The 27245-nt window shown below is 40.3% G+C and overlaps 1 long non-coding RNA gene across 1 annotated transcript; it reads right to left on the bottom strand.

Annotated features, from left to right (window-relative positions):
• Positions 1-15475: 15475 nt before the first annotated feature.
• On the bottom strand, positions 15476-17814 carry LOC146424670 (uncharacterized). The gene is made up of 3 exons (XR_014847003.1): positions 17609-17814; positions 16178-16290; positions 15476-15615 (listed from the first exon to the last, which is right to left on the bottom strand). It is a non-coding gene; the product is annotated as an uncharacterized LOC146424670 (long non-coding RNA).
• Positions 17815-27245: the final 9431 nt, after the last annotated feature.

A 27245-nucleotide genomic window follows, 5' to 3' on the forward strand; every position in this document is an offset into this window, starting at 1 on the left:
ATGTTAGCTCATAATTTGAGCCTTAGCTCGAATTGTCCTGTTCCCATTTCAAGGTCTTGAAAGAATCATGTGTACCCAAAACAGGAATAAAGGTAGTTCAAGTTACAGCTGGAAAGGGTTTTCTCTTAGATGTAAATTATGACAAGTTCCTCTTGCAAGAAGCTGCTGTCTTAATTTTTTCATCAGTAAAATGGGATGATGAAGAGTATTGTTCCCCAATACCTAAGAGGATATATTAAATATTATGTACTTGCAGTGACTAGAAATATGTACCACTGTATTTTTATTAAGATATAGATCACTTAACTAAACACATTGTTTTCTCCTAATATACTCTAAGACTAAATTTATAGGTACCCAGTAGTCTGTGACTACACTCTATAACAAATTTTCATGTTTGCTTTTACCTGCAGTGCTTAGAGTTGCCCTTTTTGTATATATGAAAAACAATCAAATTTCATGCAGCTGCCAGAGACTTGCTTATTCAAAAGCATTAAACCTGATTCACCTAGATTTAGCAGCTTGTGTAGGAAGTCATAATTCTGGGAACAGAAAATTAAACTGCCGCTGAACTTGCCTGGCCAAGCACTTGTGGATGCTCCAGGAGCAGGTTCAACATGCATAGGCAGGGCTTCTTGCTCCCATTAAGCATTTCAAACATCTGTCCCCAGCGTTGAAAGCTCTGTGCTGGCACCTGTTGTATAGCAGATCATTTGCAGGGTTGTACGTCATGGGCTTAGTTCATCCCAGTTTTGATAATCTCTTTACTCCCTGCGTGCCTGACATGATTTGAGATCTGCTGACACAGGATTTCTCTCGTTCATCACATCTATCTCAAGACATAGAATGTGGCTTTAGGGCTTGTACTTTTTAATACTTTCCTGTTTTGAAGATCATTCCCACCTGATGAGGCTAGAGCCTGACAGTTGTTTTGATTTTCAAGAACGTTCTGGCAAAGGTTTATTATTACTGCTTACTCTCCAGTGCACAGACATAAGTTTCCAAATGTCATTGTGGGACGGGGTCCCAGGAATGCCTAACCTATAATCCCAGGTACTATCAATGCTGTCCAAGGCTTGGGCATGAAATGTCCTCTCACTATACATAGTCTACACTGTCTGTTTCCTTAGCAAAATAGGCATTGCACCTCGTGAGCATTTCAATGATCTGATTTACCATTTTGGATTTAAATGTTTTTTTCATGTACCGGACAATAAATGTCACTTTATACTAAGACAGCATCAGACTTCTGAGCTTCAGATTCACATGCTTGTTAAATATTTTGATTGTTTTCCTTGGATGGGTTGTCCTGAGATGCATGAGGATATGTCTTTTAATAAATACTACTATCTTTATAACCCTGCTTGAAATCTTTGTACATTCTTATCTGATTTCATAATCTTTACTGCATTCTTAAGCAGCCCTTTTGTTAGTAGATTGGTAATCCTGAGCAAAAGACTCTCATATAAACAGAAATTTTCTTATTTGTTCCTTGGACCTGTGTGCAGCCTTTTCATGTGGCTTAGCTGTATGACCTATTTAGTGAGGGAACTTTATGACCTTATGTATATATAATTTTTTTTCTTGGCAGATAAGGCTTTGTGGTATACATTCCTGGACAACAAAAAGTGTCACTGGGAGGCTGGGGACAGAACACGTTTCCTTACACTCACGTGACTAGTTATCTTACAGGGTGTTTCCCAAGCCAGCACGTAGGGAACACAAATCCATGACTATGACTCCTAGGACAATGCAAAAAGTAATGGGAATTAATAACGTGGAAGAGACATGACTATTAGCTACAGTCTGAACACCATAAACTCAAGAAATTCAGGTTTGCTCCTTAGATGTTCTGTAGCAATGTCCTAGGGTTTTGATCTGTCTGAGAAACTGGAACACTACTGTGTGTTTAAAGATTCACTGCTGCAAAGCCTACAAAGACCTTCACGTTTGCAACTTACCCTATAACTGGACTAAGAAAAACTAAGTTAAAAGAATATAAAAGAGTTTGTTTGGCAGAATCCCAACACTGGTCATGAAATGCCAATGGTTACAGAAGCAATTGAGTAAAAGGAGGATAAAATCCACCTACCTACTAGATTAGATCCAAAAGTGTCTTTTACTTGGCATTGTCTGACTGATTGCTGGTTACGATGCCTTGCGCCTGTGTGACTTTACTGTGGTTCTGAGGTCAGTGTTTGATTTATTTTCCATTTACAAATGGTAGAAGGAATTTAGGAGATCACAGTTTTTCAGTAGTGATCCAAAAGTATGCTATGTGGCTGTAAAAAATCCCTAGTCCTTTACTAGGTAAAAGCTTCAGAAATCCAAACTATTTTATGCCCCTTCCAGGAAAATGTTAAGGACTGTCATCATCGATAAGGTGTGGTTATCACCTGCCCATTTAGTAAACAGAGTCAGATAACAACTACTCCAGTGTTGGGCTAATGGTTAATGTATTGCAAGGCACAAAAGCAGAAAACGTCTTTTTCTGGGTGTGGTAGTGTTTCAATGCCAAAGTGAAGCATTTTACATATTGCGTAAATGTACACTTCCTAAATGTTCTTTTTACCATCAACTGATCTCATTAACTGAGTGTGATGAATACAACATATCATATGCTCTTATGCAGTAGGAACCAGTGCTTATCTTAGGAGTAAAACAAATTTTCCCCACCTACTTCTCATCCTCTTTTGAAGGATATTATGACAATACTTGGTTTAGAGTCTGCCATTTCTGGCTAAAAAGAACAGCTTTTTTTGCAAATGTGCAGCTGTTTTGTTTATGTCTTTGCCATTCTAAGAATACTGTCTCCTTTGTCTTTCTCAACAAACATATGAAATATGGGAGACAGGGGAGAAGTGCCACAAGATGAAATAGATCAGCTGAGGGGCTGACACTAAACATAAATGCAGAGGAATTAAAAAGAATTTGAAAGCTGAACCACAGTACAAGTAAGCATATTGAAGGAAGTGGGAGCAGAAGGAAAATTAGAAATAATAGAAATTAAAAGAATAGACACCTCTATGAAGAGCTAGATAAGAAAGAAAACAAAGAATATAAGTTGAATAAGGTTGGAGAAGAAAACAATCCAGTAGTTAAGAATGAGAAAAAAACAGGGAGAAGAAATGAAATGAGCATAACAGCATGGGAAAAAACCAAACAAACAAAACAGCAGCATTGAGTTTACGTGATTTTAATTCATTTCTACAGAATGTTAAATGTTTTTAGAAGCTATTGGCAGTAAGGTCAACAGAGGAACCATGACAATTTAATTGAACATGAAAAAACTCACATAGGCTCCCAACAAGCCTGGGGCTTCCATCTGCTATTGCATTTAAGGGTCTGACTCCAGGATGCAAAGTGCAGATCCTGAAGATAAGTACAGCAAGTTCTAAGTAACTCAGATGAGAGAGCAAAGGAAAGTCTTCCTTGAGAGACTTTGAACAGCCCTATGCTCTGCTCCCTCTCATGGATGGAAATTGTTATATTATTTCATTTCTGCTCACCTGCTAGGTCTTATGGAAGTAGCATTTATCCATCAGGAAGAACTTCAAAAGGGTGTCTGAATGAGGAACCCTCCCATCACACATTTTTCCAGCAGAAAAGATAGGCCCATGTTGCTTGTGCTGAAAGTTGAGGTGATGGAGCTGGGGGAGTGGAAGAAACCAGTTTGTTCTCCCTACTCTTCGGGGTCCTGGACTGCGTTTTTCTTACAAGACCCTGAGAGATACCCTTCCTCCCTCCATCTCTCAGGTCTTTGGTAACTCATCTCTGGCTCAGGGAGGAACCACCTAGGAGCTGGCTCTTTGCTCTAAATACTGATCCTCTGTATCCACCACAGTATTCACCTCAAGCCACCAGTTAATGAACTGGGTGGTCACAACCTTTCTCACTCCACATGACCCTCTAGGATGTGGAAACCTTATGCAGGAGCTGGTCTTTTTTGTTTGGCGAATATTGACTCTTCTCATCTATTGCTTCTTTCTAAGTCCACCCAAGCAGAGCCCAGGTTTTCACAGAGCCCTGAAAGCTGGTTTGTTTAAGAGATCAAGGATGCTGCATAAATGAGCCTCATGCTGGTACTGCAACACTGGGCAGTGAGATTCTCCATTTTGCAGATAAGAAAACAACATATAGGCCTGCCCACACTAAGGACACATAGGAAATGTAAGAAATATGGTGAGGAGAGAAGGTGGAGTGGGATTCTGGGGCCTTCAGGGCAGCATTTTCCCTTCACATGTGGGCAAAGTTGGGATGAAGGCACTGCCAGGCTGCTGCAGTGCATAGGTGTGTCTGAGAGACACCAACAGTAGAGTTTGGACTAGGAACCTTGAAAGCTTTGCTAACGATGGAGTTGCTTCTGCTAAGGATTAATCAATGTCTGGATTTTAATATCCTACTAAATTAATTCAAATAAGCAAACATTTTCTAAAACCAAAATTAACTTGTGTCTGGCCTGTGATTGTCTGATGGCTGAGAAATGTCAAATCATCTTCTGTCTGAGACTAAAATATAACAATCAGCCTCTATTTTTGCTGTTCATTCCATACCACAAAGTACTTAGCAAAAAAAGGGTGAAAATGACATTGGAAACTGAGATCTAAAGTTGGTAATTTTGTAGTTTAGGAGGAGAAACAGCGGGGGTGATTTTTATATAAGCCGCCTTCCCCTCCTCAACATAGCTTCATCAAAGTGCTTTATTATATTATCGCTGATGCTTTTGTACTGTTTTCTAATATTGTACTGACTTGTCTGAATCACTTTGAAAATTAGGGCTGCCTCCTTCTGAGACAAATCCCAGCCTCATTAAAATTCATAAAGAGGCAGCCAAAAGCTTTGAGCACTTTTCCACTGATGCTGAGAAATGGAAGCATCCTTATTTATCCTGATAGCATATAATTTCAAAGGGTGTCCACATCCATAGGAAACTGGATTTTGATTGATAACATTTAGGACTCACTGTGAAAGAAACTGATTTTCATTAAAGACTTCTGTGACACAAGCTAGTCAATGTTATCTCAAATCAGCACTGGTTTAGTGTTTAATAGCATTCTTTTGGTTTAAAAAAACTTCATGCTAACATTAATACCAAATCGGTGCTCTCACACAGCAGTGGTGGGATCTTCTCAGGTAGCATGCATATATACCTGGAACTCTGTTGTATATTGTCATTGCTGATTGCATGAACTGTCCCTCATTTTTGGGGACCAATGGGGGAGGAAGGGAGATAATCACTTGTCTCTGCTTCTGAGTCCAGCTGAGCCCATGTGACACAACTGAATACTAGTTGCGAAGTATATTTGGGCACTGCATTGTTTTCCTTTGTCAGTCTGCCAAATATGCACTGTGAATAATGATATTTCTCAAAAATCATTCTCAAAATTAATTAGAAAAAGAAAAAAATTGTATGCTTTAGTCAAAGACAAAAATTAAAAAATTTTGAGATGGTATGATCTCAGAAATAAAAGAATTTAAATATAGAAATTGTCTATAGAAATCAAGTACACCAATGATAATAAATCAGTAAGCTTTTGCAGGGCTTTGATATGGAAAGCATCTAAAACTTCAGTAGATAAAATCAATCAGGGTAACATGATTACCTGGAAGTTTGTGTAAATGTGTGTATGATACACTCTTCATTAAAAAAAATAAAAACTCCATTAGACAAACCTAACACTTGTGGCTACACTATATGAACCATGAGTAATTGACATGTTGGCCTTCAGTTTAAAGAGGTCTTTAGTAGTATCACACAAATATGACACATATTGTAGATATCAATGTAACCTTTACTTTGATAAGAACTGACATTTTTCTGAAGCTTAAGGCTATCCTAGAAGTAGTGTCTTCAAATTAAAATTTCTTATGTTTAATCTGATTTTGTTTATCCAGGGAGTTGAGGTTTTATATGCAATAGGAGATTTATTTCTGCTATTCACTTAAGCTAGTGCAGATTTGGGTGAGAAGCAGAATACTTTTACTTATCCATAGTGGCATATCTTTCCAGACAGATCTTTATTTAAAAGATAACAAAAATGGTAAGATAACTGGTTTCCTGAGATTGCCACACTTTTAGGTAATAGTGTTTATGTTATAAAAATGAAATTATGTATATTTGCCTTTAGTTTCAGCAGCATAATTCCAAAAGCACAAGTCTAAATGCTACTTCTAGACTAGTTAATAATATTTCTGTGTCTGCCCTGGCCTTCCACAATGTGTTGTATACGTACAAAATGTTTCTTGCACACTCTTCTTTTTATGAAATCTAAGAGGTACCAAGTAAAAAATGTTTAAGTTGTAAGCAGTTAAAATCACTGATGTTCATAGCAATTTTGCTGTTTATTACCACTGAGAAAATGCAAGGTATAAATGCAGAATTTTAGATTGTCTATTAGATTATTCTTTTATAACCAGACTTACAACAATCCCATTATAACAGTAGATTTGATGGAGGCTTTTTTAATAAAAAACATAGTAAACATGTTACTGATGAATTCTATTACATGTGTTTTCAAAGTAACGGTACATACACAACACAAACACTTTGTATTTGGAATCTGTATGCCTTCTAGATTTGATGCATGAATTCAAACCCACACCACTGAATTTTTGTGAACTTGTATTTAGTGAATCAATGCAAAGATGGTAACAGCTTTTAGTAAATGGGCTTCCGGACAGTTTGTCATACAGGAACATTTATCATTATCATTCCTTGTAGCCAAATTTGTTCTGGTTCTCTGTCACAAAGTTGTGATTTTCCAAGGAAATCTTGCAGTCTATGCATCATTAGAAATATGTGATATTGATTTTCAGTATTAAATATTTAAAATTAAATCTTTAAAAATTCTTAGCATTTTACCTGAAGTTGTCTAGTTCATTCACGAGTTCTAGAACTGACTCAGACCCATTACTCTTAAAAATATACAGTCTGGTTAGGAATACCCTTTGCAGTATTTTTCACACTAACTGGCTCCAAAATGCTCAGAGATCTTTTGCCTTGAAATCTGGGTTGAATAATTTGGGACCAAGTAAGTTGCATATTTTCCATGTAATACAGCCTTGTAAACATAAGTTATTTTAAGTCAATTGTGTATTAGCTCTATGAAGTCAGTGAATACTTGATGAAATGCTTTTTCCATACTGAAATATTCATGAAGCTAATTTTCAACAATCAACAAAATCGAGTCATGTTTTTGAAAAAGAAAACAACATCTTTCCATATCTGCTTGTTGAATACAAATCAAAAAAGACCCCTAAAATAGAAGTGATCAAATTCACTTTTTGTATTTGCTCCTGGTTTGATGAGAATTTGGAGTCCCAATCAGACCACAAGTGAAGAGCACCTTTATTTTTATTTTGATTTCAGTTATCAGCCATCCTCTTTTGGGAGTCAGTACAAAGTACTGAATTTGATAATGAATCTGGAACTCAACCCTGACCAGAGCAGGCACTCTGGTCTGTGAGTTTCAGTGAGGGATTTAATTTAATCTAATTCTCTCATTCTCAAAATCTTACTAATGTTTCCTATTTCTCACACACACATACCCACAAAGTGTAACTGCTTTCAACACAGTAGTTTGCCTAATATTTTTATGCTGTCAAGGGTAAAACCTGACCTCATATTTACTAGCATTAAGTCCACTGAAATCTATCTAATCACTGCAATTTGGCCTAACCATTATTTTAGGGGTGTTGGTTCTAATTGCATTATATATCAGTCTGAGGAGTTTAATTCATAAAGGATTCTTTCTGTATGTCATTTTTAGCTTTGAAGTCAAGAATGTATTTTGAACTTTCCTAAGAATGAGATTCACAAATGCCTTCAGGATAGGCCTCACATTTTAGCTGAGCAACCAAGAGAGTCACATCTGTAGTTCTAATGGAGAAGGATGCACAGCTGTAACTGCATGGCTTGGTGTGGAAAAATGCACAACAGCAGCATGGGTGGACGGGGAAAAGACATGGGATGGTGACCTCCTTATCCACCCAGCAGTGCAGCTTGTCTGGCCTGGTAAAAACAACACAGCACCTTACAATAGTGCATATAAGCTCTCTAAAGGCTTCACGCTGAGAAACAGGTATTTGGAAGGACCACGTGGGGAAATTTACAGCCTTCCTACCTAGCGTGTTGCCTCCTAGAATACCAGAAATGTCAAGATGCTGGAAATCCCAGCCAGGCAAAGAGCAAAGGCATGCTATTTAAGCACTTACTTCTTCAGTTTCCTTCAGATTCACAGGTTAAGGCTCTCTTCAGATTCAAGAGAAAAATGACTGTTTAGAAGGACTTGAAACTGGGATGGAGAAGGAGGAAGGTGGTAGCTGGGCTTGCCTTAAGCATAATAGTCAAGTGTTTGGACTGTTCTCTTAGGAAACAGGAGAGTGGATTTACTTACCCTACTCAGCCTGAGGCTGTCAAAAATGTTATCTCCTACCTCCCTTCTAGCAAAGTGCTGTCAGCACCAGCCTGGCTCTGAAGTTGGCTAGAGGCAATCCCCACCCTTCCTGTGTAAGCTTTTCTGCTGCAAAACAAGAAATACAAGAAGCATTAGGAACAAGACGAACACTGTAAGAGGATACTATAATGTGACTTGTTGCCAAAAGTTAGGTGAGCTCCAGGAGTGCCTACTGTAATGTGTATCTCACAGAGGGCTTTGGCAGAAACAGAGCCTATTCTTGATTTCCTATTACTTTGGTCAGCAGCTAAATTTGGCATCAAAAACATGGGCAGTTCTGTCCATCCACAGTGTTATTACTATAAGTATCTGGGAATGTGGGAATCAGAGGACACACTGGGCAGCTCCAGGCTTTGCTGGCACCTGAGCTTGAGGGATTCCGAGCTGAAGCCCTGAACTCTGGATGTCTGGATGTGTCTTGGATGTTCTACCTAAATCCTGAGGCAGTTCTCCAGTGGATCTAGCTTGTTAAAAATTGCTTGATTGTAAAGTCATCCAAGTAAAGACATTTTTTAAAGAAAGGGTACTTCACCTCCCTTGGATTCAAACCACTTAGCATGTGAAATAAGAGTAAAGAAATAAGAAGAATAAAATATGCCCACTCTACAATGACCCCCCACTAAAAACAAAAAGTCAGCTGTGAAATGGTCATGTTATACAAGTCAAAGGTAATGCTAGCTTGTCCCTCTTCAGATGCACAGTTCACATATGATAGATCTGAACAGGCTTGTGCTGGGGTGGGGGGATGGACTACTTGTTAACTTCACTGTTTGCTTAAATAGATGACCTTTTTCTCACTTGGCATGATTTCCAGGTATCAGTTCTTTGTGTAGATAAACTGTTCTTTTGGCAAACTTGGCTCTTCTTTAACAACTGAAATATTTTGGAACAGATACTGAGCACAACAAAAACCTGAGCATGTCATAAATGTAAGTGTAATTTATGGAAGGCACTCCTGGTCAGACTGAGTCAGCTGCCTTTTAGTTTGTTGACTGTGCTAGTTCTAGTGGAAACAAGCAGAAAACACTGACATGCTAACACAGAGTGATGAGAAGGAATAATCTGTGCCTTTCAGCACCAGCAAAAGTAAAGTAAGGCAAGAATCTTTCAACACATTCCTAAAAGGCAAGCGTCTCTCTTCTGTGGAGAAGACTGGGGGCTCTGGGGTGTCCTTTGTCTACTATAGATCCATGAATGTTCTGTGATTGTTTAATTGTACTTTACTGAGCTCATGTCTGCAGTGCAAGATGTAACCTGTGTTCCACAGCCAGACAAACCTGTTTTTGTTCACTAACAGAGCAGTGAATCACTTTTTCTTTTGAGCATATTTTGGAGTTTTTTTCATTTGATCCCATGTTTTGTTGGCATGCTTCTCTGATACTGTTGTCACAATTGTGTTCAAATGTCCTTTTTTACAGAATTAATGTAGGTAACATGTGGAAGTTAAGAAATATATTAATGGGATGATTTACTGCCTTGAAACTATTTCGTGTACTTATATGTCCTGCTTCCAGCCATGAGGGGGTAATTTTTGCAGTAGCCTGGAGGGGGCATGGCTGTTACCTGCAGGTTTTTCTATATCACTTCATGTCATTGCTGGGGGTCTTGGAGAAGGGGAGAAAGGGTTCTAGTCCAGGCAAATAAATGTGGTGGAGGGTGCCATCCGATATTGTCTATTGTCAGGGGGTTTGTGTGAATCGTTCCTTTTCTTGTACACTCTGTCATTAGTATTGTTTCTGTTACTGTTCATTTTCTTATCTTATTGCTGTTTCCAGTAAATTGTTCTTATCTCATCCTGTGATCTTTGCCTTATGTGCCTCCAATTCCTGACTCCAGGGTGCTGCAGGGGAAGCAGAGGGGACAATGTGCGATGCATGGTTTTAGTGGGAGTACTAAATTGAATACCATTCCTAAACTACCACAGACTTATTTGGCACACAACATGCAGCACAAAGGGTTGAGATAACAACACATCTGGTGATTTTGACCTAAACATTTGTGGCATTAGGTAGGGAGCCACTGGTCAGAATGTTGCTCAGTCTGTTCATGTGGGTGTTCTACCTAACCCTGTCGATATTCCTGTTTGTGCTCCTCATGGTGCTCTTTTTCAGAGCAGGGAGAGGGATCAGGATTGCTTTGTTGCTGTACTGTGTGGTATCAGCTTATAACATGAGAACATCACGGGCAATGAGGGTTATTTAGATTGCATATTCAGTGTTGCTTTCCTACCTTTACCTCAGATGTTACCTTTGGGAGTCCAGACTATACTGAGTTTGTAGGGGGAAGAGGGGAGGATTATTGTTCCCAGCTTTTCACCTCCTTTTCCTCCCTCAGGCCTGTTACAATGCCTGTTGAGAATTTTTCATTTCCCTTGGATGTTTAGGAAAGCATGTCCTTGTTGCTAGGTCTGCCAGGTCTCCTTAGTGCAGTCAGCACCACATTTAGAGTTACAGAAGAGGTTTTTGGGGAAGTCTTTCAGAGATCTGCCCCCAGGCTGGGTAGTCATTAATGGCATGGTATGTGAGAGGACATGGGCCAGCATTTGGAAGACTTCTCCGGTGGTTTGGAAGTTAACCCCTGAAATCTACAGGATCCTGTGTCAGAGCCTGGAGGGATTGATGTCTCGAGACATTTTGATGCCTATGTGTGTGTGAGGGAGCAGGTTGGGCCTTACTCTTGTTAGGCAGTGAACTGACCCCATGCCAGAGCCTGGGTCCCATCCCGGCAGAGCTGCCATCACTGGCACATGAGTCAGGGCTCCATTATTCCCTCACCCAGCTCCTGAGTTGGCCAAATGACCCGAGGTCCCACCTGGGGGGAGGGCCCATGAAGGCCCAGGGGTATTTAAGGCTGAGCACAAGACTAGCACATCTTGACCCCACCCGCCTTTTTCAGTTTGAGCACTGTTGGAACCCAGGAGTTGGTAGGTATGTGTGTGCTTTTCTTTATCTTTTCTGTCTTTCTCTCCTAATTCACTGTTCTTGGAACATTTTGAATAACTTAACATTGAATAGTTTTAAAGTTTGCTAAGTTAAATGGGCCAAATTAATGCTGAGAAAAGTGTTTTCTGTTGATTGGATGTTGCAGTAAATGTTTTGCCAAAGTTACTCGACTTTTCTATAGTTTGCTGCTACACTTTTGTCTTGTTTTGACTTCTTGAGAGTATCTGGTCAGTATTTCTCCTGTGAATTTAATCCAGAGTACAGGAACCACTGTAAACCCCTTTTCAGCAAGTCATTTGGAGCCCTACATTCTGTTAGAGTGATAAAAAACATGAAAGAAAAATGCTGTGGCAGCTCCAGAGAGGCATGAAGTTCTGCAACATGCTGGGCCCTGGCTGCTATGTGTTGGACACTACTTGTTTCTATACAGCACCCTCATGGAGGGAAGGAAGAAAGCAGACCAACAGGCACCAAGGCCACTCAGACTGCAGCTGAACCAGAGGAACAGCCCATGCCAGTAGCAGTTGTCCCCATACAGAAGAAGAAATCCAAGAATAGTTCTTATAGTGAGGGATGAAGAGGAAGCAGGGCCCTCAGAACAGGGAAAAGAGGCAGGGCCAGAGATAATCACTTGGTCTCTATCCATGGGTGATCTGCAACATATGCAAATAGATTTCAGCTGCCAGTTGAATGAGCCCCAAGTGACCTGCCTGCTCTGATGCTGGGATATCATGGCTCACAATATAAAACTAGATGGTAGTGAAGCCAAGCAACTGGGATCCGTGTCCTGGTATGTGGGCATTGAGAAGGGAATTAGGCAGAGGACAGAAACTCTCAGCCTTTGGAGGTGATTTCTGTGGAGCATGAGAGAAAAGTATGATCAAGTGTCATGGTTTGACCCTGGCCAAATGTCAGGCACTGCTCTCTCTGCTATTCCCTCCCACAGCTGGGCAGAGGAGAGGGAAAAAAAGTTAACACACACATACAAAAACTCACATTCTGAGATAAGGAATGGGTAGAAGACGCACTGAGGGCAAAACAGAGTGAAACTAAAAGTTGCAAAGTCAGAGGAGGCTAATGAGAAGTAAAAATAAGATCTTAAGACACCATTTATCCACTCTCCCTCCTCCCTCCTTCCCACCAGCAGCACAGGGGGACAGGGTATGGGGATTTGGGTCAGTCCCTCACCAAGACTTTTCTTCCACTGCTCAGGGAGCAGAGTTGTCCTCTGCATAGCCATGGGGTCCCTCCCATGGGAGGCAGCTCTGTGCGAACTCCTCCAGCGTGGGTCCAATCTCACAAGCAGCAGCAGCCCACCTGAATCTGCTGCAACATGGGGTGCAGACTGTTCCATTCCGGGAGCAAGGTCTTTCTCTCTAGATGGGTCTCCCACTGGATCACAGCTTCCTCCAGGCATCCACCTGCTCCTCTGGCGTGGGCACCTCCCCACGGGCTGTGGGTGGATCTCTGTACCCCCGTAGACTCCATGGGCTGCAGGGGGACCTCCTGCTCCCCCCATGGCCTTCACCACAGCTAGCAGAGGGTTTTCAGCTCTGGCGCCTGGAGCACCTCCTCCCCCACCTTCCCCACGACCTTGGTGTCTCCATATTGTTTCCCCTCACATATTTCACCTCCTCCTCTGGCTAAAAAGAAGTGTGTACTCACATTGTTTTGATTTCTTCTTAATTATGTTATCACAGGGCATAACTAACATCACTAACTGGCCCAGGCTTGGCCAGCAGCATGTCCATCATCTTCAGAGCCATCAGAGACTGGCTCTCCTGGACATGGTGAAAAACTCTCAGAACCTTCACACAGGACAAACAGGAGCCATTTTTGTGTCCCCCCCCCATCCCCCCCTCCCACTACCAAAAACTGGACCAAGCCAAACCAACACATCAAGAATGATCTAATAATGTACCCAAGCAGTTGGAACATAATGGAGAAATGTATCCAGTACCTGAGGGAATTAACTGTGCTGGAAGTAAGCTATGACAACTCAAATAATGAGCAGTCATCCTGTGGATCCAGATGAGGTCCAATGTACAGAATTCATGTGGCAGAAGTTTATAAGGAATGCACCATTCTTGTGCACCAACTCATTGGCATTGATGTCAATGAAAGAACAAACAGTGTCTCAGATGACTACCTGACTCCAGGAATATGAAGATCATCTTTTTTCCTCCCTAATGACATACACCTTAGCTGCGGAAAAACTGTCCAGGTCACCAGAGAAGAGATGCAACATACATGTGGGTTTGTGATCAAGAGGTGGATTTACCCATGGACACTGTCTCCCATTTATCCATAACTGTGATGTGTGTGCTGCAATCAAGCAGGCCAAGCAGGTAAAGCCTCTATGGTATGGTGGAAGATGGTCAAACTATAAATATGGGGAGGCCTGGCAGATTGATTACATCACACTGCTGCTAACCTGCCAAGGCAAGTGCTACATGCTCACAATGGTGGAAACAACCACTGGATGTCTGGAGACCTACCCTGTGCCTAACACCTGGAGCCAATGCCTGGAACTCCATCCTGGGCCTTGAGATGTAAGTCTTGTGGCAATGTTTTATCCTAGAAAGAAATGAGTTGGGCAATGAGAATCATTTAAAAAATAGCCTCATAAACACCTGGGCCAGAGAGCACGGTAGTGAGTGAGTGTATCATATTCCCTATTGTCCGGGTTTCAGCCAAGGGCAGGGTTAATTTTTTGCAGTAGCTTAGAGAGGGAGTGGCTGAGAAGGCATGGCCAGGACCCAGATGTTATTTGATACCACATCAGGTCATTGCTGAGGCTGGGGAGAAGGGACTCTGGCTTCTGAGAAGAAGGGCATGGCTTCCGGTCAGGAAAGAATTTGGCAGATGGAGTGGTCAGGGCAACCTGGCACAGGTCCTGAGCCATAGAGAGCAGTGGGGTGGCACTGTCTGCAAACTGGGTTGTATCATATTCAATGAGCATTTTGCATGTGAATCGCTCTTTCTTTTGTATGTATACGTTTGTCGTTAATATTGTTGCTCTTACTGTTCATTTTCTTATCTCGTTACTGTTTCCAGTAAATTTTTCTTATCTCAGCCTGTGATCCTTTGCCTCCAATTCTCACCTCCATCCTACTGTAGCAGGAAGTGGGAGGAAAAGGGGGAGTAGTCTGGTTTGGGAAGGTCTCAGGGAGGGCACTGGATTGAGGAGTACCATTCCTAAATCATAACACCTGACAGCGATCATGCACCAGCCTCTGGAGAAATTGAATGGTGCAATGGACTGTTAAAAAACACCTTGAAAGCAATGAGGCCATTGAAGCCTTCAAACATTGGGATCTGCATTTAGTGAAGGCTATTTTGTTAATTAACACTAGAGACTCCACCTTGCACTCAATCCTACTCCATCCTACTGCCTGTGATGATGATATTGAAGAGCATAGGTCCCAAAAGAGAGCCCTGAGGGACACCACTCTTCACTGACTTCCTAGACACAGCCATTGACCACAACTCTCTAACGGCATCTATCCAGCCAGTTCTGTCTCCATGTCTCTCTAATTTAGAGACAAGGATTTGATGTGGGTCCATATTAAAGGCATTACAAAATTCTAGACAGAAGATATTTGTTGGCCTCCGCATGTCAGCTGTTGCCATCACTCCATCACAGAAGGTCACCAGATTGGTCAGGCACAATTTGCTGTTAGTAAAGCCACGCTGGTTGCCTCAGGTAATTTCCTTGTCTTTTATGTGCCATGGTGTGGCTTCTAGGAGGATCTGCTCTGTGATCTTCCCAGGCACAGAGGGGAGGCTCATTGGTCTGTAGCTCTCCAGATCTTCCTTTCTCCACTTTTTAAAAATGGAAGTGATGTTTCCTTTTTCCCAGCCACTGGTGACTTCACATGACGGCCTTGACTTTTCAAATATGATGAGATTGGTTTGGCAACAGCATCAGTCAGTTTGCCCAGGAACCTGGGATGTATCTCATCAGGTCCTATAGTCTTGTGGCTGTTCAGCTTCATCAAGTGATCCCAAACCATCTCTTCAGTCATAGTGGGACGGACTTCACTCGCTCATACCCACACAGAGGATCAAGGACTTGAGGCAAGTGGGAAGGGTGACTGCCAGTGAAGACTGAGGCAAAGAAGTCATTGAATACCTCATGTTTCTCCACATCAGATGCCACCAGTTCATCCTTCAAGTTTATTGGGGTACACCCTCCTTGGCCTTTCTTTTGTCACCTGTGCACACACAGAATATCTTGTTATTCTTCAAGAGACTTTCCAAGTCCTATTCCAACTTTGCCTTGGCTTTTCTGACCTCTTCCTTTCACATTCAAACTGTATCCCTGTACTCGCCCTGGCTCACATTCTCTGCTTTGACTGGTTGTGTATTTCTTTCTTACTCAGTTTATGGAGCAAATCCTTGCTCCTCCATGCCAATTTCCAGCCTGCCTTGCTCTATTTCCTACACACTGGGATAGAGAGAGAGTTCTTGTGTTCTAAGAAAAGTGTCCCTAAAGAGCTGCCAGCTCTGGTCAACATCAGTGTCCATGAGGACAATTTCCCTGGGGATGTCATTCATCAGCTCATTAAAATGCTGGAATTTCACTCTTCTAAGTTGAGTTCTGACTTTGCTCCTCTCCAAGCTCCTGCTCATTGAGACCCCAGTCTCAGCCAGGACTCAGTCACTACAGCCTAGGCTGCCTGCCTTCGATCTCAACTCCTTTAATGAACTCATCCTCACTGGCAAGCACTAGGTCCAGTGGTGCTGGACCTCACCTCTAGATGGTTTATCTAATACCTGGATCAGGAACTTGTCCTCCAAGAGTCTCCTGGGTTGCTTGCAGCTGGCTGTGTTGTTTTCTCAGCAGATGTCTGGGTGGTTGGGATGAAAGTTTGGGAGAGCAATGATGCCTGTATCCAAATTAAATGTCTCTTCAGCGGGCTTCCCCTTGGTCAGGCAGCCTGTAGTAAACCCCCATCACATTTTTGGTCCTGTCCTTGATTTTCACCCAAAGGCTCTCAACCTGTTCTCTGGTTTTTAGAGGCAGCTCTTCACAATCGATCCCATCCTAAACTTAGAGCGCAATGGCCCTGCCTCTCCTTCCTTGCCTATCTCTTCTGAAACATTTGTAGACCTGAATTGCAATTCTCCAGTCCTGTAACTCATTCCACCGTGCTTCTGTGATAGCAATTAGGTCATGATTTTCTAAATGTACCATGATTTCCAATTCCTCCTGCTTTTAACCCATGCAGTGTGCAGTGGTGAAGAGGTACTTCAGCTGAGATGGCAACCTCATCATCTTTTGGGAGGAGTCCTCTCTAATTCCTTTTCATATGTCTACAGGTGTTTTCCTGCTGTTTCCTAATGTGCTATTGTTCTATAGTTCCTTACTGAAACCCAATAGAGCATCTCCTCCTCCTACTAAATCTAGTTTAAAGGCCTATTAATAAGTCCTGCCAGCTTTCTCCCCAGAGCACTCCTGCCCCACTTGGTCAGGTGTGCCACAACAGCCAACATCCCTACTCTCTCGAAGGCATGTCCCAGATCAAAGAACCTGAAGACCTGAATGGATACTGGTCTTGTTATTCAGCCTGTCACTTGTCTAACTCTGTCTGGGTCCCAGTCCCCATCTTGGGAAGATAAAAGATAATACTCTCTGTGCTCCAGATTATTTCAACATCTTTTTGAGACACATGAAGTGTGTCACAAGTGGTGTTTCAGCATCTCTTTGTCATGGCATCATTTGATCCTATATGAAAGAGTAGGAGTGGATGATAGTCCTCAGCTTTTAGCAGGCTTGGTATCCTCTTTATGGCATCCCAAATGCCAGCTCAAAGTAAGTTCTGTAGGCAGCAAACTGCTCTAAAGAGGTTATCTGTATGAAAAACAGCTGCTTCCGTGCCTCTCAGTGGCGAGTCAACAAAACCCTCCATGGTTTTTCAGTGGCACTTGTTCTAACTTTATGTGGGATGATGTTTTAGGGTAGAAAAAATATTCTGGTTTATATATTTTAATCTGAACTACTTCTCACATTAAAAAAAAAAGATGGTTTGGCTCACTTTTTTTTAAATTATAAGCTCGTGTATGGTGTCAGGAAGCCAAATTTACTGGTGTAATCCTGAGAGATGACATCTATCTGTTAGAAGGCTGGTTTCTGCAAGGAATGCCTAATTCTGTTCATGTTATCATTCTGGCAATATCTCTTGGTGTAACCCAGGGTAGCTTTACCTGTGTGAGATGTCAGGATTAGGTTCTGCTATGAACTGCATCTCCAAGCTGCCTGCCTGAATCCAGTTTGTATCCTATTGGCTTGTATTCTGTTGTTAGCTTGATGCTGCAGCTACAGAACACTATATAGCACAGGATTTCATCCTTTGGTCGATTGTTTCGTGAACCTTTGTTAAAAATCAGCCATTTGTGTCCTGATTTAGAGTCTACTCCATATTCTGCATATCTTCTGCATAACTCATGCAGAGGATGTACTGTAGTGTTGCAAAGAATGACTAATTCTTTCTCTATTGTGATGACTCACTATTTGTTGTTCTAAGAAACAGGCTTCTCAAATGATGTCTCTCAAAGTTATTTTTCATTTTTTTTTCTTTTCATATTTACTATTTATCAGTCTAGGCAGATAAAAGACTTTTAAAATTTTCATATAAATTTTCCTACAGTATCGTCCCATAAGTATTGTCTGTAGAATTTTTACCTCCTACATGAACATTTAAGAAAAGATCATTCAAGTATGTAACACAATGAATAATTTAACATTTGAAAGACATATTCTCTCAATGCTACAATTAAAGCACAGTTGCTCCTTACATTTATATGCAAAGAAATTTTCTATCTAATCCTGTTGATTAATCACGTCTTCCTTTTTTTCCACTGACTAGCTGTCTAAATTTACATGCCTTTTGCAATTACCTTAAGCACAGACCTACAAACTTCTGCTTTTATAGCTGTCTATAGGTAATTAATCATAGAAATAAACATCAAGGTGTTTATCCTTTAGTAAAATTTGGGTAATTTATTTCTGTGTTTTGTATTTCCTTTGAACTGTTTCATGGCCAAGACCTGCAGCAGAGATGTTTTAGTATGCATATTTTTCTTTTCAAAACCCTGCAGTTTTTCCTCCATTTTGTGGTACACAAAGAAGTTTACTGTTCACTAAGAAAATGCAATAAAATTATTGTATCTTTTGGCAATGTCAGCTACTTTGAACAATAGAATTCTTCTGAAAACACCAGCCAGCAGAACATTCTTGTGGTGCATGCTTCAGTTTTGTGAAATGATTGGTTTTGTTTGCTTTGGGTTGGATCAGTGATTGTAAGTACATTTTTAAAATTGCCTTGTCATAACTTATTTTCTTTAAATCATTATATTTTTAATGTCTGTGTGCCTTATGATACTCAAAGTAGCTGCATCATTAACTCCTGGTGAAAAGAACTACAGATTTAAAATGTATTATATCTTTCTGTTAGATGGATGTTGGCATGCACTTCACTTTGAAAATCTACCCCCTTGGTAGCTATGACAACTTGTGACAGATTCTGGGGTATTACAAGCAAATATGAAAGGTGAGGAATAGCACAGAGGCTTAGAAGAATTTCTCTTCAAGGTTAGCTACTGTCTGTTACCCCACTAAATTCCTTTACAGCGTGGATAGTGAAGGCACTTTACAAATACTTCAGGCTTGTTCACATCCCAGATGTCTTTATGTGCAAGAGACTGCAAAGAAACAAAAGAAGTTAAAGAATATAAGCGTTACGTGAAGCAATATTTTTATTTAAGGCCCTTGATTTTTTTTCTGGATACATCTTCATCTTTCATGTGTGAGGCTCCATTTTTTTGTAAAGGACTTGAATGTGGACTGCAGGCTATGGTAACTTCATAGTTCATCTGGGCACGTATCTCCTTCCTGCACAGCTGCTATTCAAGTTCAGGAACTGAGGATGGAAAAAGACAATCTTACAGTCTTTGTAGAGTGTCAGTGTCCTTCATATGTTGAAGATGAGGAAAGGTCTGTTGACCTTCAGCATGTCACCCAAGGTCATTGTGGCATCTATGATCATGGACAGAAACTGCAGAGTGAATCACCTGCTAGAAAGCTCTCTCCACAATTCAGATCTTTCTTGGGATGTTTCTGGCCTGGAAAAATACATAGTCTTGCTGCCTGTGCTTGTTATCAAGACTGATTTCAGCTTCTTGGGAAGAGAGAAGATCCCCAAAGGGCTGATCAGCTTTGCCTTCACTTCCTTCCAAGGCAAACATCTTTGTTTTTGCTATTTAGAGACTTATTTGTTAAGCAGTGCTTTAAGAGAGAGGAGGAACAATTTCAGTTTGAAAGACAAAACCCTTGTTTCGTATGTTTCTGCTGGAAGTCTTATGGAAAGCAAGAAGGTAGTGCCCAACAGGATGAAATCCACTACAGAAATGAGAGGCAAAGGAGGGAAGAGCAGGCAAGAGGAGAGAAGGCGAGAAAAAGGAATGGACTGACTTCCTTCAATAAGCTGCTAATGTGTAAGCAGTGTTTATCAGCTGAAGAAAAATAACTTTGTGTGTCAGCTTTCTTGATAAGACAAGATCATTATCAAGTGTGTCTTCATTAGCTGGAGCTTCTTGGACACACTAGCAAGCCACTCAAAATAAAATGGGCCAAATAGTCTCAGTCTGTGGAGTCAGCCACAAGCTGATGGAGTCGTCCTAACTATTGGGAATCACCTGATGAAGCTGAACCAGAAATACAAAAAGCAGCCCGGACTTGTAGGTCTCTGTACAGTAGATTGGACCAGGGATCAGGAGGTGCAAGGTAGCACTGAACAGCGCAGGGTATTTATTACTATAAGCTGAGCAGTGTTAGCATGGTAAAGGGAAAGTTTAAGGAGAGGGTTGATTTAGGATAATGAGAGTGCTTAGTAATAGTTCCAGAGCCTCCTCTTGTGCTCCAAGGGCTGCAGTGTCAAAGAATCACAATGCTTATTTAAAAGTTGCAAAGAGGAGCTGGTGTGGTTTATATCGTGGTCTGTAAAGCTCATGACTGGTTGTGAGCATTCCTGGCATATTGGCAAGAAACCTGCATGGCCAAAGTGCTTGTTGCCTGTATGCTGCTGTCTTTCCAATGCATTCTTCCTAATGGAACACACAAATAACAGCAAAAAAAAATCTATAAAAAATACCTTGTATTTCACTCTCAAGTGTGATCTGTACAAACGGAATCTTGTACTTCCTGGTAACATAAAAGGCTGTATGGATGGCAGGGGCACTTTGTCAGAAAAATTCCTTCAGCTCTGCTTCTGCTTTTCATGTTGTCTTCCACAACATTTTAAAATATTTTGTGAGCTGAGGAGGATGAAAACATTGAATAAGGCCAGGGGTATGAGCACTTCAAAATATTTCAGTGGAGAAAATACAAGCTGTAGACATGCCTGAAATAAACATGCCTGGTGAATGCACTGGAGTTCTTTGAGTGCACTCTAAATTTGCTCTCAAAAGTGAAACACCAATAATCTCACTTGGAGGACAAAGGTGTATATCGCAGAGGAAATAACAATAACTTCTTACAAGACCAATAGAAGTTTTTAAATCAGATGTCTGTTCCATATTTGACCTCTTTTATTCTTTTCCCTTCACCTTTCAAGTTTCATTAATAAAATCATAAGATAGAAAGATAGAAACAGAAGAACAAAATATTACTGCTTGTGCCATTAATAATCTTTTTTCTGGCATGTACCAAATTCTAAAATTTTGCTTCTGCGTTTGGTATCTTCTTGACAGCCCATTTTCAATCTAGTTTAGGATATTCTAACATAGCCCTGGTTTACCATCTTTGCTCTCCTCCGAGTCAGCTCAATCTGCATCTCAATACTTGCTTAGGTTTTGGGTACTGTGGATGTCATCATGATATCCCATGTGTTTATGTGCTCTGCAAGATAAATAAATTCTCAGTGTACTGCATATGTTTCTTCTGTAAATGCCAACAAATGCCAAATGCCCACAACAAAACCCCACTTACTACCATCTCATTAAAACACTGGATTAAGTCGGCATTGCTCTAATATTTTTTCTTCTCTAGAAGAGAGCTTTGAAGTTGCCATCTATGTATGCGGGTTTTAAACATGCATGCTAACTGTCCAGAATTAATAAAATTAGCCTTATTACTCACATTTTTTTGCTAAAGGCATTTCTTTTTATGGCATATACTCATGAGACTTATTATAGCACTAAATGCAGGAAGTGATAATTTTACCTTTTATCCAATATTGCATCATTTTATAATCCAATTAAAGTCCATATGTCCTGGTTGAATCTACCATATCTGAATAGAAGTTACCTACCTTTCAGCCTACGCTGTCTCTGATAGCCAGTGATACACATCTTTGTAAATTATCTTGAAGGGAGAAATTTTTTTGGTGCTTCTGAATAAATAACTTTTAATTATTTTCTTTTACTGCTAGGAAAAAAATCTTGAAGAGAAAGCCACCCTCCTTCACTTTAGGGGTCCAAAACACAATAGGAATTTTCTTATCAGAAGTCTTTCCCCTACTTACTCCTATAATTAACTTTCTTCTCCTGTATCAGGCTTATTAGGTTCACTGCTGTGTTTTGAAATTATGTCCGTGATCCTTTCACAGAATTAATTATCACCTCTTTCCCTCTGCATGTGGTCTGCAAACTGTACCCTTTCTCTGAGGTTTGAAATGACAACATTTTCAAATTAATTTTATATAAATGCTTTTGTGATATCTTAAAATCCAATGACTTGCCTTCCTTTTGTTAATTCTCTTGTGCTTTGGAGTCCTGCCTTTTCCCATTTGTGAAGAAAAGGAAGGCTTAGTATTGTCTGGGAACTGGGAGGTTTTGAAGAGGTTGCTGGATCCTGTGGCCAAAGTGAAAAGGAATTTGAATCACAGTTTGGATTCTGTATTTGTCTCATTATTCTTGGTCCTCAAAATGTTGTTTGGTTGGTTTATTTGTGGTTTATTTTATATAAAGAACAACACAAAAACAATCCCTCCAACCATAACCATAAAAAAATCAAGGTAAAATATTTTAATCTAAGGTTTTTCTTCCCTTGTCTTTGATAAAAATGTCAGGGAAATCTTCATTGTATTGGTGCTAATACTTTTCTTTACAAAAGGATTGAAATGTAACTAATATGTCTGTGTTTTAATTTTAAATCTTGGTGAAAATTAAATGCTTAGAGAATGACTTTCAGCAAATTTCTTAAACTTTGAGGGGAATTTCAACTGAAATGCAAAGTAATTGTAAATGAAATTGGGAAAACAGAGTAATTTTCATCTCTGTACAAATTGATGGAATTCTTAGAGTTTGTTGGAGTTAGGCAGAAAATTTAATGGGATCTGGACACTTTAGTTCATTTGGCTCCTCTTAAAATGCCAGTTAATACTGTTTGTCCTCTATGAAATAGTTAAGGACTTTCTGTACCAGAGTAGCAAAGGTGCAGTATTTGTATCTAGCATGGTATGAGTTGAATTGGTATATCAGCCCACCTCTCTCTCTCTCTCTAATTAATTCTGGGGACATCTTGAAAATCCCATAGGGTGAATTCTCTTGTTTCTTAAAGCAAGGTAATCAAAAATTTCTTGGTATTTTAGCAAGTGTTTTGCATTTTCTTTCACCAATTCTGCACTTACTTTTGCCTCTTAAAAATACTTGGGGATATGAACAGGCACAACACTGGCTGCATCCAGCCAAGATGTACTTGCCAGATAGTCGGTAAATTAGTCACTAGTGCAATTTTGTATCTTGGATAACATCAGCCTAAAGCAATTTGGAGCAGTTTAGCCACATCAGGTGTTAGGGCTAGGGGCATACTTGTGTCCTTTGCTAGTACTCTAAAAAGGTAACTTGCTTGTTCTTCAGTGTTAATCAGCTATCAGTCAGCTATCAGTAGATATTTGTCAGTAGATTTTTCAAAACTTTAATATAACACACCTGTTATGCCTGCGTTGGTGCAGTCATCCATTCACCTGGCTTAACTAATTATTGCTGTTTCCTTATTTATCACTCTCTGGGTCGGCTGTACTTGTCCTTTTCTAATAGACTGAAAATCAGAGATGGAAAGGAGTCACTGTTGTTTACACATTTCTTCCACAGTGTACAATTCTTCCTTCATTCGAAATGGTTAGTTTCACTTTACTGCTGTCTAGTTGTTCAGATGTGCTCTTTCTCCATTATCTGTCATGCTTATAATAATTATCTGCATAGATTGTAACAAAAACTTTTACAGCATTTAATTGTGTAACGTTCATTCCTTTAATGACTCTATCCATAAGATGCCAGATGTTATCCACCTGCCAGAACTTAAACTAACCTGATCTCTGCCAATCAAGTGCTTTATGCAGTTTTACAATCTGTTTGCCAAATTATTTGTAGGCATTTTTTATATTGAAATAACTTGGCAAATGACAACAGGCTTACTGGTTTATCTTCATTAAAGGTGACAGTATTTCCATCAGATTCATTCAGTTTTAACTGCCCTTGTCTTAAAAAACATCATTAAAGATTCTAAACAGCTTAGAAGATGATATTACTTCCAAAACCTTAAAAATCTCAGTTGGGAATCCATCTGTGCCTGTAGCCTTTTTTCCTGTTGACAAATACTTAATTAATTGGCTAATTTCCTGATGCAGAATTTTTGTCTCCTATCTAAGCTGCTACATCTAACTTGGAAGGGATTCTCCCATCACAGTGATTCAGAGAGGTATTTCTCCTAGTGGAAAAAATATAATCTTTGTGCAATCTATAAGTTTAGTCTGAAGGCCTCGATGTTTGCCCAATTGTTTCTTGTTACTTTTATTGTTGTTTCATGTTAAAGTTCTCAGTTGCAACTGCTTCTTTCTAATCTGTCAAGTCTGCTTTATTATTTCTCCAAAGATGTATCTCCATCTGAATAGAATGAGAGGCTTGCTTTCAGCATTTTTTGATGTTGCTGATCAGTTTTGCTCTCTTTTTTTTTTAGACTAATCAGTCACATCAAACAATAAAGAGCCATTTTAAGTGACATCTGTGATGGAATACTTGAAACACATTGCTTGGTGTTTAAAAATAACATCATGCACTTTATTCAGAAGTAGAGGAAATCAAGCATGGATAAATTGAGATGGAGTCATATCTAGATTTATTAATCTAGTTTACAACCTGTGTTCAAGTGGTAACTATCAGGAATAAGTTAAAATTAATTCATGGACAAGTGACTGTGAGCTATGATATCTGGAGCATAGGGCTCTGTTGCCATTTTGGGCAATGTTTCTTCATAGACAACATTCCACTGTTCTGGGCTGCAAAATCTGGTCAAATTGCTCATAACTATGGTGTCTCATCTTCTTCCTGAGGAAAGGAAGGATCAGAAAAGGTAAGAGTGAATCCTGTTAAGCTCCAAGGAGTATTGGGAGTCCTGATTTTTCCACTAGTGCTTAGCAAACTGGCTTGAAATCTTTGACTAGAAAGTGGCTCTAGAAAGAAAACCATTCAGGAGGAGTTTTGGTTCTAATGTTTGCACATCCTATACTGAGAAAACAGTTCTATTAACTCCTAGTGATCTTACTGATAATAAACCCAAATGCTTTAGCTTTAAAACAAAGGCCAAAGGCAACATCAGAAAACAGTGGTTCAAATACAGTCTTCCAGTATTTTTGCAGATTGCACCAAATCTTTGGGGATTTTGATTGTGCAAAGAGTGATGTAGGAAGGCTGGCATTGATCTGATCATTGCTGCTAAAGCCTCTGCCAAGAGGACAGAAACTAGAGAACAGCTTCAAGTATTAATCACATCTTTCTACATTTCTCTCATATCTAAGAACTGATTTGTACTTGGAAGGTTAGATGAAGAGATGGGAGCTGACAACAGCCTGCATACTAGGGGATGTGGCATTCTTGCATTTACCTTTTGTGTCCAAAGAATCATGGATGCAATTAGGGTATTAAATTCAAGGAAACAGTATACTGTAGTTGGGGGAATTTAGTAAATACTTCACAGGTTAGCTAATGTTCCTTTTACTGCTGACATCATTTATCTCTCTATATACAGCTACAGTGTACTTTTTCTTTCAAGCAAACAGCAGTGTTTTCTATAGTGGATTGCACTGGCTTTGAGCAGTAACTGCAACAACACTTTTGCCTTTTCCATAGTTCTAGCATTGTTTTCCAGGCCTGTGGCTGGACTACAGCATTGAAAAATAGCCCCATGGCGGGAAGAGTAAAGATTTCAGCCATGCCAGAAGGAGAGTGTGTGCTCATTGCAGCACTAAACCTGCTTCTTCTCTTGACATGCACAGATCAGAGACAGTCCTTGGGTGCTGTACCTGGGATGCTGCAGTTGGAGCCAAACATCTGTAAACAGCATGCATGTGCATGCATGCAAGTGCACCAAGACAATATGGAAATTACATTCTTTCTTTATCCTCATTTTCTACTTAGGTTCCACTTCAGGAGAGGCTGCCACTGTATTTCAAATAATTACAAACCAAACAAAACCAAGCATGGCATTTGACCTCTCTCTTTGACTTTGTTTCAAAATTATGAACTGGAAAGCTTTTGTCCCAACATCTTTGTGAACTTCTGGATTTTCAAGTTGGTCTGAACACACTGCTGTTGCCCTTGCTCTCCAGAAAATGTCATAAATTGTTTAAAGAAGAAAAAGAAAGTCATTTCCCAGGAAAAGTATAAACATTCAGCAGAAATATGCTGTGGCCTCTTTCCACAGTGAAGTCAGAGGAAATTGGGATTTCACCCCTCTGACCTCTTTCAAGGAAAAAATGTGCCCAACCCATATAACTACATTTTGGTGTCAGCCTTCAACAAAGTTTAAAAAAAAAGAGATATGAAGATTCCTTCCCCTTATTCTGAGCATGAGTTTCAATTCAGAACAGGAAAAAAAGCTGGTATCATTGTGTCATCATCCTACGAGAGAGAGCTATTTTTAACTTTTTGAAGTTCCTTCGTGAAGGCATGTAAATATGACAGCCTATTTGAAAAGCCCAGCAGGGGATTTTCTGAATTCACACACCACACAGTTCTGAGGAAAATATGTATTTCTTCTAGTGCACCCATAGCTGTGTTTTAAAATCTAGATGCTAAGCAGACATGTGTGATTGACCAGGCTTGTCCTTGCTGCTTCCTCTTAAGGTACAAATAGCACAAGCCACAATTCCAGTCCCACATGAACAACTGGTTTCTGCCAAAATAGAAATATGCTGTTAATTTTTCTCTGTGACAGCCTTGCTACACTGTCATCCCACTTGACATTCGATACATACCCAGGCAGACTTAATACTTTAAGGTACTAGGCATCAGTGAAAACAAAGACAGGGTGTCAGGGGGGGATGTTTGACAGCAGGGTGGCAACATTCCAAGCTCTTAAGGACAGTTCCAGGCAAACAGTGAGCAGTTTTGTTATAAGACCAAGCAGGAGAGCCCCAAGGCATGCATTTGCCTCATGGAGGGGAGTTGCAGCAAGTCAAGGGGCTGTTTGGGTCAGGAGGAGATGCCACTGGCATCTAACTTGAAGAGAAGACATCAAATTCCCTAAGCTGTAGAGGAGCAGGACAATGCAGGGGCCAGCACTGGTGGGGCAAGGAGTGGGCTAGAGAAATGAGAAGGAGAGCAGGAAGTCTCCAATGCAAAACAGTGTGCCACTGTGGAGATCCATCTCCACACAGATGCTGTCTCTCTAATGTGCCACTGTGACTTGGTGCCGTCTCAAGAGGTGGTCAGGGACAAAAGATGTCTGTGACAGAGCTAGGATGGTATTGGGGCAGAGTCCAAAACATTGTGACCTTCTTCTTGGGATGGAGTTGCACTTGGGCACACAGCAAGATGTATGCCCAGCCTTTTCCTGAAGGTCTCC

This window comes from Lichenostomus cassidix, chromosome Z (assembly GCF_008360975.1).
Source record: "Lichenostomus cassidix isolate B80296 chromosome Z, HeHo_3.0, whole genome shotgun sequence".
Classification (NCBI taxonomy): Eukaryota; Metazoa; Chordata; class Aves; order Passeriformes; family Meliphagidae; genus Lichenostomus; species Lichenostomus cassidix.